The 14,376-nt window shown below is 42.0% G+C and overlaps 1 long non-coding RNA gene across 1 annotated transcript; it reads left to right on the top strand.

The window, feature by feature from the left end:
• Positions 1-3,430: 3,430 nt before the first annotated feature.
• Positions 3,431-14,039, top strand: LOC137899808 (uncharacterized). Its single transcript, XR_011105652.1, has 3 exons — positions 3,431-3,641; positions 5,506-5,760; positions 13,327-14,039. It is a non-coding gene; the product is annotated as an uncharacterized lncRNA (long non-coding RNA).
• Positions 14,040-14,376: the final 337 nt, after the last annotated feature.

Here is a 14,376-nt window from a genome sequence, read left to right as displayed (position 1 = left end):
CCCCGCGGCTATGGGGACCCTAATAGGAACTTCTTTCTCACAGAGATAAATGGAGAAAGTTCCTTTTATTTATCGGTAGCCGGTGTTTGGGACTGGGGCTATCAAAGCGCAGCAGTGCTATTTATCCCTCCAAAAAGGATTCGTCCGACACAGGGCTGAGGGCGAAAGAGGGGAAGAGAAGGCTAAGGGGGGGGGGGGGGGGGGGGGGGACCACTGGAAATTGGCAGAAACAGAAGGTCAAACTGTTTATCGCTTTATTCCCATGTGTCTCCCTCTCCTTCATTCTTCAACAACTGTCCTCTCTCTCAGTTTACCTGTTGTAGAGACTCATACAGCCGCAGCAGCAAAGCTAATTTAGCTGTGCACTTTCATGCACTATGAAAACGATGAAGCATTGGCTGAGCAAAAATTAGCTTTGGTAGCAAGCGCTAAAGCAAGGCGTCCTCTCCTGACTCATTAAAACAACAGCGAGTGAAATGTCACATGAGCAAGTGTCTTGTCCCCTCTGCGTCCTGCGCGTCACATGGAGAACAGCGCCGCAGCGATAAAGCATTCATTTCGCCATGGATGAGTGAGCGTTGTTCAATAAGCAGCTCCCCACGTGTCAGCTGTCACAGCCCTCCATAGGTTTTCTGCAGGGAGCAGCAGCCACAAGACTCAATTCAGAGGACAAAAGGTAAAAAAAAAGAAATATGGCAGATTTTCAACGTTGTTTTGAAACAGATTAATAAAAATAGTAATAATATTTAAGTGGGATATTTATTACATATATATATATATATATATATATATTACATGCTACCATGTAATGAACCATGAAAAAAAAGACATTATGTCACAACAGGGAAACTAGAATTAGCTATGTGACATCACCAAAAGTTATTTATGTGTGTTTTCTGATTTGCCCCCTGTGAAGCTAAGGTTGATGAAAAGTGTAAAATGCATCATGTTACTATGTTTAGATTCATTCATTCATTCATTTTCCAACCGCTTTGTCCGTTATCGGGTCGCGGGCCAGCTGGAGCCTAACCAGCAGTCAATCGGCGAGAGGCGGGGTACACCCTGGACAAGCCGCCATTCCATCGCAGGGCAACACAGAGACGGGCAATTTAGCGTCACCAATCCACCTAAGATGCATGTGTTTGGTGGTGGGAGGAAGCCGGAGAACCCGGAGAGAACCCACGCAGACACGGTATGTTTAGATTAACAAGAGTTAAACATTTGTGACAAAAAACAGAGAATCGCACGCTTTATTAAACAAAACTTTAATGGCTGTTTGAAATTTTTTATTTTAACATTCTTTTCTTCCTGAGAATGTTCTTACCACTGCAGTTCATTCCCAAACATTATTTCAGTATTGCCTTAGCCTGTATTTGTTCTTTTTGTGGACAACAATAGCACTTACTTAGCTAATATTATGCAGTAAATGACTTGTAGGCTATGTACAAATAAATAGTTTAAGTCATCAATCAAATATTTACATGTGTTGATCATGTTTCTGCATTTATGTCAATGTCAGGAAAAGTGAAACCAAACACTTTGAAGTTGACCTTGAGGAGGAGTTGAACCATCAATGTGATTATTCTCACACATTAGTACCTTTCGGCGCTCATCACCATTCCAGTCAAAAGAGGCAGATGATTTTAATGAAAAGATTGTCACTTATCTGTTTGCTAACAAGTCTGCAAATATCCAGAGGTCATATTAGGGCATTTAGCAGCTAAGACCCCAGACAGATGGCTGAAACACTGGTGGAAGCCATAACGGAGCTACAAGGAGTAAATACTGAAATCCTATTTTGTGGAGGCGACAGAGAAAACATATTGGTGCAGCTTTACAGATATTTAAAAATCAACAAAATAAAAATTACAGGAGTTTTTTTGTCTCTCTTTGCTAATATTGTTATAATATTAACTAATGCTGTATTTTCAGCATTTGAGTTGACTGGAGACGTTTAACTGGTAGGGTGCTTGGAATCGTTGGCGCAGATGTGGGTTAAAAAAAATATATATAAGATGTTTATTGCGTTATTGTGTAAATGTGAAACTCACTAAACAACATTTGAAAGGCAGATATTAATGTGAACTAAATTATATCATCAGGACAATCTCAGATTAATAACTTCCTTTCTCATTTACATTAATCTCATCTGCAGGAAGAGTCTTGGCAGAAGACGCTCGGCGAGCGGCTCACTTTGAATCCGGTTCCCGTTTAGCAGGTGAAGGAGGACTGGGCCAAGTGCACTCTGGTGATGAAGGACTTCACTGATACATTAATGTCTATTTTAGTTCCGTAATCCAAGTGGGAATGCCCACATCAAAGTCTGGCTCCTTCCTAAGAGGAATTCCCCCTCATACTTGGACATGCTAATGAGCAGGGGATCCTTCAGGCCCCCACACCTGATTGAGGCGTGCAACGCCACTGCCAACGACGTGCCATGGGAATTATATACCAAGGGATGCCATCCAATTGGACCAAACCTCTCCCTAAGCAATTTGCTTTGGTTTTTATTCACTGGCACAGTCAGGCATGGCAACACTTCCTTTATTTCCCAGCCATGCTGCAAGATTTCTGGCTGGACCTCGCTTGGAAGCCACATTGTGGATGAGAGCGGAGGAAAAGAGGGATTTGGTTCATACAAAAGAATAGAGCGTGGATCTGTGTCAGTGTCTCTACTCATTCGGGTTTCAGGGATGTTTTCACTTGTTGCCTGAGCTTATGATGAGATGTTGCTGATTCTCTTTCTGTTCCTGATCTTATTTGGCAAAAAAAAACAACAACAACAACAACAATTGTTGTGCTTCTGAGTCAGTGCTGCCAAACAAGTTTTCACCAGCAGGAACAAAAAGAGAGGATGCATTTAATCATCTGAGGCTAGCGCTGCAATGATATTTCATGTATTAATATTATTTATTTATTTATTCATTTATTTAACAGGGACAGCGCACATTAATAAACATTTCTGTAAATGTGCCAGAATTAGTCAAAAGGCTATTTTACATCTGTTGTCCCTGGACAGATTCCAAGGCCCCCCAATATATACACAGATATGAAATAAAAATACAGATATAAAATAACCACATAATTAAAAGCAATATCAATCACTCAGAGCTTGCAATAAAAAAATAAATAAAATATGTGTTAAATTGAATCAAAGTGACTCATATACAAAGTATTTTTTTTAAATGGGTAGGGATGTAAATGAGCAGCATGAACGCTCCTTGAACTTCTGGTGAGTTTCACCATCCAGGAAAGGGAAGGTATGTGTGTCACTTTCTGTTGCACTCCAGAACAAACCTAAAAATAAAAAGAAATAGCAGAAGGTCACCCAGCTCCCTGGACACCACAGCCAATGAGATCACAAGCGGGAAACGGGTGGGGGGGGGGAAATCTTAGTGGGAAAAGAGCATTTCCATGTATCGGTGTCGATGAGAAGGAGGAAAACGGGTCAGTGGCTGTGATGTACCATCTTTTCGGCGAAGAAACCTGGCAGGAACATTGAATTTCTGCTCAGCCATGCATTCATGAGGCAGAACAGCAGCCGGCTGCTCTCGCTGTGAACACAGCACAAGAGCAGGGGTCTCTGCACCGAGGCCACAAAGTGGGCTTTCTCTCCCTGTAGATAAGGAGATAGCAAATGGGTGAGTGCCACAGCCTTTTCTTGGAGAGCACTTAAACGTGGCTCTGACACATCTGTGAGTTCACGCTTAAAATGAGCTCCGCACGCATCCCCCATAATTAGTTTGTCTTAATTGCCCTGCTGCTCTGGTCGCTATCCCAACACTATTCCTCCTCTCTCCGCAGATTGAATGTTAAAGAAAATCTCTCTGATCATTTGGCGAGGGGGGAGAACAGTGAGGCTTTTGTGTCCTGAACAAAGTCGAGAAAAGAAGCACAACATGAGCTTTTGCGCTGTAATCACAGGAATGATGTCTTACTTTCACAGAAGACCAGTTTATTGTCGCGTGAACTATGCTAAATGTGAATGTGGAACTTGAGTGTGACATCCTTTGTTGTTCGGAACGATGCTAAAATTAAGGTTACTGAAACATTTCCGTAAATCCCATTTATCCTTAATTAGTGACATCTATTCATTTGGATGGAATGCTTTGTGTTTTGACTGAAGAATTAGATTGTTTTATTTAAATGTGGCATGTAAAATTTATATTAATTGCAAATCAGTTCCACAATCAAAATGTTACTTTGGTAAATTGGCTAAAAGAAAACAGAAAAAAAAGTAAAAAAAAAAATATCAAAACCTCCAGAATTGGACTACAATGGTTTTACTAGATTGACAGTGAAATGATGTAAGCGTCAGAAATTCACCTTGTTAAGTAAAAATGCAGACAGAGCTCAGGTTTCTTAACCTGGGCGTTGCATTAATGTGTCTATAATCAGCAGTTTAATATTGTCATCAGTAAGAGTGGAGTTATTGAACAAATGATGTCTAAATACCACTAAAGCTCAGTGATGAATTCTGACGTGTCCTTTCCGTGAATCAGTGAAGGAGCGTGTCAACAGTTTGGAGTCATCCTCTTTTCTATTAGGAGCCAATCTCCGTACCTTGTTCTTTTGGCAGAATGCCCTTCTTTCCTCTTCCGCAAGCCTTTCCCACCCCAGAAAGCCCCGTCTGGCAGATTTGTCCCTTTCTTGTGCTCCTTTCACAGAGCAGAGAATGCAGCTGAAAGGCAGGGCAGGCTTCGTCTCTGCCCCGGGACCAGCCCAAATTGTAATCCTATTCCTCTGTTTATCAAAAAGAGGGAGCGCGCAGAGAGAGGGAGGCATTGAGCTGACAGCTTGATTGTGATGCTCCTGTCTGATAACTCAGCTAACCTTATCCATCTATTTCACCTCAACCTTGCAGCCATGTCCCCAACCCCCTTCCACCTGCTTCATCCCACACACACACACACCTTAGACAGTCTCTCTCTTCTTTCCTCTCTCATTCCCGTAATACACACACACACACACAAATAATCACTGCACACCTCTGACCCCTTTATCGAGTGTCGGTGTTAATCCTCATCTCTCTGCTCAATGCAGAGCACAATCACAGAGACCCGTAGGACCTGCAGTTAGCACTGTGGTTAAGTAGCCCACGGTAAAGAAGTCTGTGATAAAGGTGCCACAAAGGGTCAGTAGCTGCTATAGGAGCGCAGACCTCCGCCCACGACTGGCCATGGCCTTGAGACGGGACAAAGAGGCAAGGTGTGGAGGACACGCAGGGTAATAGAGGGATTGAGGAGGAAGAGGAGGACAAAGAGAGGGTGTCTACTGTGAGGGTTAGGATAATATACTGGGATAAGACGTGAGCATGTATGTTCATAGAAAGGATACCTTCACTGGCTTCTGCATTCACCCAACACCGCTGAAGATATTTCATCAAGGTCTCCAATGTCTTAGATTTTTAAAATCAAACAAAAAATTGTTTTACATTATTTTTGTCTTTACATTACTAGACTCAATTTGAATTGATTTATCCGTGTTTGTTATTTAACCTCTCAGCGTGCAGCCCATCGGAGGAAGGTGCGCAAGCGCCAACATGTGTGCATGTGCCGCAAGACAGGATCAACAAACTCGTGATCGCTGCATAGCTCGGTGTTTACCTGCAACCTGGGAGCGTCCATCAGACACACCAGAGCGCTCTGCTGCAGCCCCAGCAACAAGTGCCTCTGTCGGATCCAACGTTGCATGTCCGGTGCGTTACGAGTGCGTGAGCAGAGATCTGGACTGAGAAGCCAGACTTCCATTAGTCTGAGGGTGAGTAGATAATGACTAAAATGTTATTTCTCTGCAAGATTATTTACAATCGACCCAATTAGACATTGGTATCCTATCCTCAGACATCATGTCTCCATGAGCTCCTCCTGCCGCACATGCAGGCTAAACTCTAAATAGCCTGCTCTTCTTGGAACGGTCCTTCAGTCCCTCTGCATTAAATGTTAGACTCATGCATGGCGAGTCGAACTAGCGTGTTCATTATTCAGTATGGCAGCTGCCACATGTCAGCCAAGTTAACAGATGTTTTGTAATTAAAATCATCTAATTACTGCATAATGAAAAATGACACACTTCCCATCAAATTAAAGCTTTTTTATGTCGATGGACTGTGGACTGTTGATAAGTAACACATTTAAATTGGAGCCATTTGCCGGCTTTTCTGTTAACATCCAGCGGCCGTGATTCAGTAAATCAATCAATGCAGCGCAGGTAGCTTTAATGATACCCTCCTAAGTTCAGAAACCATTTATCTTCTCTGCTCGTCCCGCTGCGGCCTCCTCTGACGAGCGTCCTTGGGACACCCATGTGACACCCAGCCGACGCAGCGTCAAAGGCTGAGCCGCGTACAGACACACGAGCGCATTCACATATTCAGACAGCCACAAATACACACACTCTAGACAGCGTTGGTGTCAGAGATAAATGATGGCTGACACTCTGGCCTGAAGAAATGGGCTGACTGAGCAGCAGAGAGATGAAGATACTTCTCACACAGGTTCCCTGAGCCAAACAAGGAGTGTCCCTGGGAAACCTGGACACAGACTCCTGTGGCTCCGGGGGCCACGTGTCACTCAAAGCATCCTCCGAACAGCCACGTTGAAAGCTGACAAACTTTATCGCCCAGATGCAAAGTCACAGATTGACAACTTAATGGTATCTTAGTATAGATGTGGGGATAAAAAAACACTGCCTTCATTCAAAAACAAAACAGGAATTGTGCATTTATTCCACATGAATAGCCTTATTACCCCGCACCTCTGATGTTCCTGAATATTTTCTTTCATTTTTTTAATTGTCTGAGCTTGCCTTTGATTCTACTGCTGACAAAGACTGATGTGAGTTCAAGACGATACGAGGACTTTTAATGTGATGTCTGTCTTTTGTGGTGAGAAACAATAAGAGCTGCAGCTTAGGGGCTTGTCTGTTTTGTTGGAGTCCCAGACTCAGACAGGAAGGGAAACACTATCCACAATGTTCCGATACCTATTCCCTTCAGGACGACCGGATGAGTCAGTCGGCGGGCCCCTCCGCAAGCCCCGGGGTCAAGGGCCACGCCAGTTATACAAGACACAACAGAGGCCCTGTCTCTCCCTATGAGGGGTTATTGTGTGAAAATGTTCGCATAGGAACTGCTAAAAAGTGTGTTGTATAACGCTTTTATCGCACAATGACACGGGACACAATGACACAAAGACGAAACAGAAGAAAGGAATGAGATCTCTGTAAAAACCGCTCCGAGTGCCTTGTGACAAAAAATATCTGCAGAGGGAGGGAAGATGAAGGAAAAAGAAGAAAATGAAAACAGGCCGTTTACAACTTTAAAGAGAAAGAGGCTGTGGAGGGAACGGGAGAAAATATTTACTCCGGGAATTAGTTCAGGATCATTGTGTGTGTGTGCAGGGCTTTCGTTCCCTGGCTCCATTTCAAGGCCCAAGTGGCTCAACTGGAGTTCCCTCCAGGGCAGGCCTAATTATCACAGGGCTAGGGCCATTAAAATGCTTAACTAACCTCGTTTCTCCAAAACGCACAGATTAACGGCAGCCTCCAGCAAAGTGTCGGGAATAACCCCACTGCCTAATACCCTCTTTGATTTATTTTTTTCCTTTTTTTCCCCCTCTAGAGTGGAGAGATGAGGCAGAGGACTGGTGTGGTAATAGTTGTGGATGGATGAGCACCCTGCAAGTTACAGTCGATTCAACCAATCCTCTCACTATGAACGCTGTTCAGGTTGCAGCAGGCGTGTGTGGAAGTACAGGCGGTGCTGAGGAGTAGAGTTCCTGTTCCATTCAAATGCAATCATCACGCAGGAACAAAGATAATCGATACAAAATCAAAGCAAAACCAGAAAGCCACCACCTTGTCTTGTCATGGACAAAAAAAACAACAGAAGTGGGCAAGATAAAGAACAGTCCCCGAGTCAATGCCGCGGAAAAGACGTCGCTTTCAGGATCAGCACTGGATAGCTCCATATATTGCCTATGGGGCTGTCCATTGCTGATCCTGAGCGCCATATGTAGCCGGCTACATATGGCAGAACTGCAGTACAACCAACAAATGTGGGCTGTTAAAAACATGTGACAGATGCAGCATTTTACAAAGACAAATGTCTGCACACAGCTCTCGGGGGCCACAAAAAATGACTTGGAGGGCCACATTTGGCTTACATGTGCTGTAAGATGTGGATGCAATCTGTCTTCAAAAGATTCAATTCATTTTCATCACATTTTGACATGCCCGGTCATAATAGATTTAGATACTACAGTGATATGGAAGTTTCATCCCATCTCATCTCCGGCACAAGTAAAGGAGCTGCTGTTAATTATAGACCCCCACACACCTGTTCATATTACCAGGTTTACTGTTCAACCAGGTAACCCGGTAACATAAGGATTATAATATTCCCAGCAATCCAGAAAGGAGTATTGTTCAGTTTTCATATATGTGCTAATAATTCTGTTCAGTGCAGAATATTTAAAGTGAGAGCACGTACGGAAGAGAAAACCAAGTTTATGTGCATTGCGTTCTCTAATAAATCATGCTTCCCACCAAGTGTGTCAGAAGACATGAATGAGAGCAGGATCACATCCTTTGTTCATTTGAAGACAACATGATTATTTTTCTTGAACCATTTTTTTCCTGTTTTAATTGGCAGAGCTTCTTGATCTTAACAAAATCTAATTCAACTCAAAACCAATCGGAATGACTGGAACGAATCGGGATGGTTTATCCTCCCATCCCAATTCAAACACAACATGCTGGTGAAGTGTTTTTTTTTAAAGCCATTATTCTCAACTGTGTTGTCATTTCAGCTTTGTTTTACAGATATGTGCGTATTTTCTGCTTTATTTATATTTATTGTTCTCATGAAATTGGTGAATATTATCAACATGCAACACATCCAGATTTAAATGACTGCTTGCCAGTTTCACACAGTACGGCTACTAAGGGATTAATTATCCTATAATGTGGTCTTCATCCTTTATTTTTACCAACGCTCCTTTGAGGAACCAGTTTATCGCACCATTCAGGCATTTTGTAATATTGTATCTTTAATTACATCAGGCTAGTCTTTATTCTATCCCTGTACTATATGTAGAAACACTCAGGTGACAGGTAAGCGGCTCCTCTCGGGGAACCGACAGACTTTGAAAAAACAAGAAAGTTAACTATTTAAAAAAATAAGTGGAAACCCAAGCGCATGTGCTGATTCAGCTGATTCAGCCCATACACTGTGGGCAAGCCGCTTGTCACTGAGATCAGGATTAACAGTTTATGCTGCTGTTGTGTCCTGAAGTCAGAGATTTGTGTACATAAAAACTGTCTCATGTGGACTGTCAGGGCGAGGAGGACTAAGCAACTACTTCTAACCCATGAGAGGGAGATAATATCAGCGTTAGCTCTCTTTTCAACTGTTCCCCACTACTCTAAACGTTGTTCTTCAGCCATTAGCTCGCTATCTCATTGACTCACACAGGGGCACATCCAGATGTGGCTGCCTAGGGTGGTATTGGACATCGTGGAGATTCTTATGGCCAGCGGAAAGGCAACCCCACAATTCTAAACAGCGATTGGATATCTGACCAGTAAGAGGTGGGACCTTTACTAAAAGCAGAAGCTCGCACTGTTAAGACAGACTGGAGCAGCGTTACACCACCGCTGGTTTATTCAGTGTAAACGGAGGGCTTGGTTGCAGCACTAATGCGCATCTCTATGCACACAGGGCTAAAGAGGCTTTATTCAATGTTTTAAAATAATTTGTGAAGCAGCAATATGGAAAAACGCTTGCGGCTCCTCATACCCTGATTATTTTAGTTTGATATTTTGGATTCAAAACTGTAAATTCCATCTCTTGTGTCTGACATTAGCAAGCATTCTGCTGCTAACAGAACTAGATTGGACGTTTTGTGAGCCGTTTTTTCATCCAGGCTCATTTGACGTTCTGTTTTTCTTATAATTCTTTCTACAAATTTGTTTCATCGAATCATCTTCTTTTTTTCTTTTTTTGCATTAAATTTTTCATGAGATCACATTAAGTGGTGCATTACAGTAATCTTAAGACTATTCCATGGTGTGTGTGGGTGTGTGTGTGTGTGTATGTGTGTGTGTGTGTGTGTGATATGGCATTCTGTGCAGATCTTGTATCTTGTGCATGTTTGAGATTAGAGAGGAATACATCGATGGAGTTTCTTTTTCTACACTTGAAGGAATCCTGTTTCAAAATCAGCTGAATTTCAAACTCTGCAGTTGGAGCCCAGCTTTTGGTAGGCCGTGCATCTTCAGCCAGATTGCATGATGCTTAGCCATGTTGCTGGTGTAAATGTATAAATGTTCAATGATGATAATGAATATATTTATTAGATAGAACGTTAGAGTAGTACAAGTAGAGTTAAACAGTAGTATATGTATTACAGTACAGTCAAACACCCTGTCTCAGAGGAGCATTTCAAAAAAGCCCTTGCGGCCTTGTTTCCGTTGAAAGTACATAATTCACCGATGGACTGTGGATGTTCTGACTCCTTCGCTGGACTTTTTTTTTCAGCTTCCTAAATTCACCTCCTTTTGTGTCTTTCACCTAAGTCACAGAATGCTAAGACTCAGTCTGTATGTATTAATGAGGCTCAAGCATTGCTAATTATTTTAGTTATTCCACAAATAATCCTTTTAGTATTTTTTTTATTTGCCTCAGAAAATGGGAAAATAATGTGTAAATATATAAATAAAGCCCACAAATAAATACAGACTTATTTGAATGCGGCGTCAGGGGAGATGTAGTGCAAAGGCGCGATAATAGCTAAGCTAGCTTATAACATCTTTGTTTTCACTGAGCACTTTTGCTGTGGTCTCTGGGGCCGCCAGAGGATTTTTGGCAAAGCTGTTCTTCTGAAGGTCTAAAACACTCAAGGAGGCTTCTCTGTGCTATCGGTGCATCAGGATCCATAGCGCTGGAGCTGGAGAAGCTAGGCTACTCGTACGCAGCCGTCCCCATGGACACACCCCGGTGTACCTAACACCTGGGGAAATAAACAATGACGCCAAAGAGGAGCCTTTTAGGGAGATTAGTTCCACATTTTAAGGCCTTGAATGGAGCGCTGTACACTGGATATAATTTTTGCGCCACAAGCGAACAACATTCGTCACTAAGACCTTCAGAATTCATTGTGATTTCTTACATCCACGATTAATTTATTGTTATTTCTCCCCGATTCTATTCTGCTTCAGTTTTGACATAAATAAATGACTTTGGGGACTTGAAGGTTTCGTCTGGAAAAAAACCACATGTGGTTCAGTCAAGATGGAGGAGTGAAACGATTGTTTTCCAGCTGCTAAGCAGACACGGCGGAGACGTCAGGTGTGATATTTATCTCCCTGCCCCTGGAGTTGTGGTACACTCATCCAATTTATCCGCGTCTCCATCAGAGAAGAATGAAAGCCTGGCCGTCTAAAAAAAAAAGGAAAAAAAAGTCCTTTTCATTACGGCAAACATAGATGATTTATCTCGAGTTTTCTTCATCACACGTCATCGATTACAAGAGCTTCTTGAAGCGGGGGAAACCAGAGGTCAGCTCACATGAAGGGAGGTCTAACATAACTAATCATCGCAAATGTGAGAGAGGACAGCTGTGATTCCTCACAGCGTTCATGCTGCAGAACTAGCGACATGACCTGCAGGATTAAAAGGATAAAATGGATACAGAAATTAATATAGTGCATCATGTGACTGCTTTGCAGGTTTTCAGCTCAGCCTTTTTGTGAGAGTAATGTCATCCCCAAATCAAACACATTGCCTGCATGGTGCTGCCGCTCTGACTTGGCCTCTCTGTCAAATTACTGTTGCATTACCGTTCAACAATTCTCCCGTCAAATGACTGCTGCTGTAAGCTCGTATCTAGCCACCGATAAGGGGACACACCTCAGAGAAGAGCTCTTAAAGGAGGAGAGGCCTGTTTCCTCTCAGGGCTGATATTTAGATGTGTAACACGGATACAAACTGTGAAATCTTGGAAAGGGTGAGACGAGGGAAGACCAGGAAATCTGTAAGGCTCCCCTCAAGTAATTATTGAGGCAAACGTTGCAGTTTAGGTGTCTGATTTTAGGTTTTGGGGCTCCTATTTCAGAACTAGATGTAAACTTCCATGATGGCATCGCACGTCCTTCAAATTACTTAGAAACTATGCATGGTAAAAAAGCTGGATATATGGACTGATATTTGATATATTTGATGAGGAGCTAAAATAAATTATTATGAAGGTAATTACAAATAAAATTATTTTCTGTCAGTTGAATAATCATATAGGAGATATATACTGTATATATATATATATACTATATATACATATACTGCTTTTAACCTGCCAGTCGCAGAAACAGAGAATCCAAGCCACAGATGGCAACTTTATTTTTCACCACATTTAAAAGGAAATTTGGTGACTGAATTATACAGATTTAAGCTGTGCTAAAATAGTGATCATTAAAGATGAAATTTCCACTCATGTGCACGTGGATGTCTTTTTTTTCCCTCCTTGCTTAGAATATTTATTGTTCTGAGAATTGTTGTTTAAAGTCTTTAGAATAACAGCTAAAATAACCTGCAGCAAAATAACATTGAAGTGATATTTAAAATATTTGCAAAAGATCAATGACATACAAATAGGTCATTCCTCATGTTACTGAATATTCCTTTGGTCTACTGATCCAGTGGCTCATGCGGAAGTTCTACAACTTTCCCAGTTGTGAGGACTGGTAAGAGTTAAATGCTCAGCTGTCCGTCTCAGCCTGTTTAGCATTCTGCCCATGAAATGGTTTAAACCCCCCCCCATCTATCTATCTACCAAAAGATATGAGATAACTTTTTTCTTCTCAACAGATGATATTAAGTGCCTCCCATTATCTCAGTAGGTCTGTATCATATTAGAATCTGCAATCGGAGGTCACAAAGTATACGCCGCTCTTGTCTCGGCTGGCGCTGCAGAATTACTTTCGTGCACACAATGGCTGAATGGGGAGAGGCTTTGTCATTTAAACTGCATAAAGAGGCCAGAAATTGATTTTTATTGTAGATCTTCATATCTAATAAAGCTCTGAGGATCCCCTTTCTTCATTGTCTGAATGGCCAGTGAATGCATTCAATCTTCTTCTCTGTTTCATGCATAAAAGTGGGAGCTGGAATGATAGGAGGAGAATGAGAGGGAGGGGTGCCGCCGTGCAAGAGAAAAGCGTCCCCTCTCTTTTTCATGCCTTGGAAACGATACCTGGGGAGGACAGGAGAGGTGAAGGAGCTTGCGGTAATTGAAAAGTGAAATGTTTTTTTTTCCCATTTCTCTTTAGAAAGAATGCGTCTTCTTCAAAGAGAAAACATAACCAGGACTCACTTCTACTAAAAGAAAATCCCCTTTTGGAGCCTCCAGAGCTTGGAGATATCATCCTCTTTTAAAGGAGCTTGGAATGAGACAGTATTGCACTTTTTCTCATTACTACAGTTAACTATAATAAACTCTGCTGGTTACATGGAAGATTTGGTACATAAAAAAAAAATGCCAGTCTCTATTGCGTGGCCTTGCTTCCATTCGGTTGTGTTTTTCCTTTAATGTCTTTATACACTATCTGCATTATTCATCTTCCGCTTTGCGGGTCACGGGCGTTGCTGGAGCCTATCCCAGCTTGCTATGGGTGAGAGGTGGGGTACATCCCGGATGATAACAACACAGAGATGAAAAACCACTCGTACACTACGGACAATTTAGGGCATCCAATTGACCTAAATGGCATGTTTTTGGAGGGGGGAGGAACCCGGAGAAAACCGAATTTCATATTTTACTTGACTGAAAAAATCAGTAAATTGTGAAACAAAAACTCCCCCCCCCCGTTGCACATGTCATTAAGCAGATTAATTTATCATGTTTAGAATATCATTAACGTTCTGCTAATCAAAATGCAAGAGAAATCAATGCAAGGAGTTTATTTCTAAAATGAACACAACCTGTCAAATGAATGAATCTCGCTGTAAGGAACAGAATAACTGAAATAAAATGTATAATTTGGATGAGAAATGAAAGAAGCGTGTCCTCTGTTCTTCTTTGGCTGCTCTAAACAAATCCTCCTCGGCTCGCTTGTTTAAACTGAATGTTGTGCTACTGCACACCTCATCTAAGTCACAGCGCGCACTCCTCCCTCCTTTTTCTCGTTTTAGGTGAAAACATGTAAACAACATTTGCTCTCGTGCATTTGAATATGACTAATTATCACCCGGTAATCCAGCCGCACTTGTGAAGACTTTTCAGACGAGATTAGGGATTTCAAAGTGACAACCATGATAGACGGGAGCATTCTGTAAATAGTAGATTAAAGGTCACAGCGATGAACTGAAGAACTACAAGG

The sequence above is a fragment of the Brachionichthys hirsutus genome, chromosome 9, assembly GCF_040956055.1.
Source record: "Brachionichthys hirsutus isolate HB-005 chromosome 9, CSIRO-AGI_Bhir_v1, whole genome shotgun sequence".
Taxonomy (NCBI): Eukaryota; Metazoa; Chordata; class Actinopteri; order Lophiiformes; family Brachionichthyidae; genus Brachionichthys; species Brachionichthys hirsutus.
This window is presented reverse-complemented; position numbering and strand designations above follow the sequence as displayed.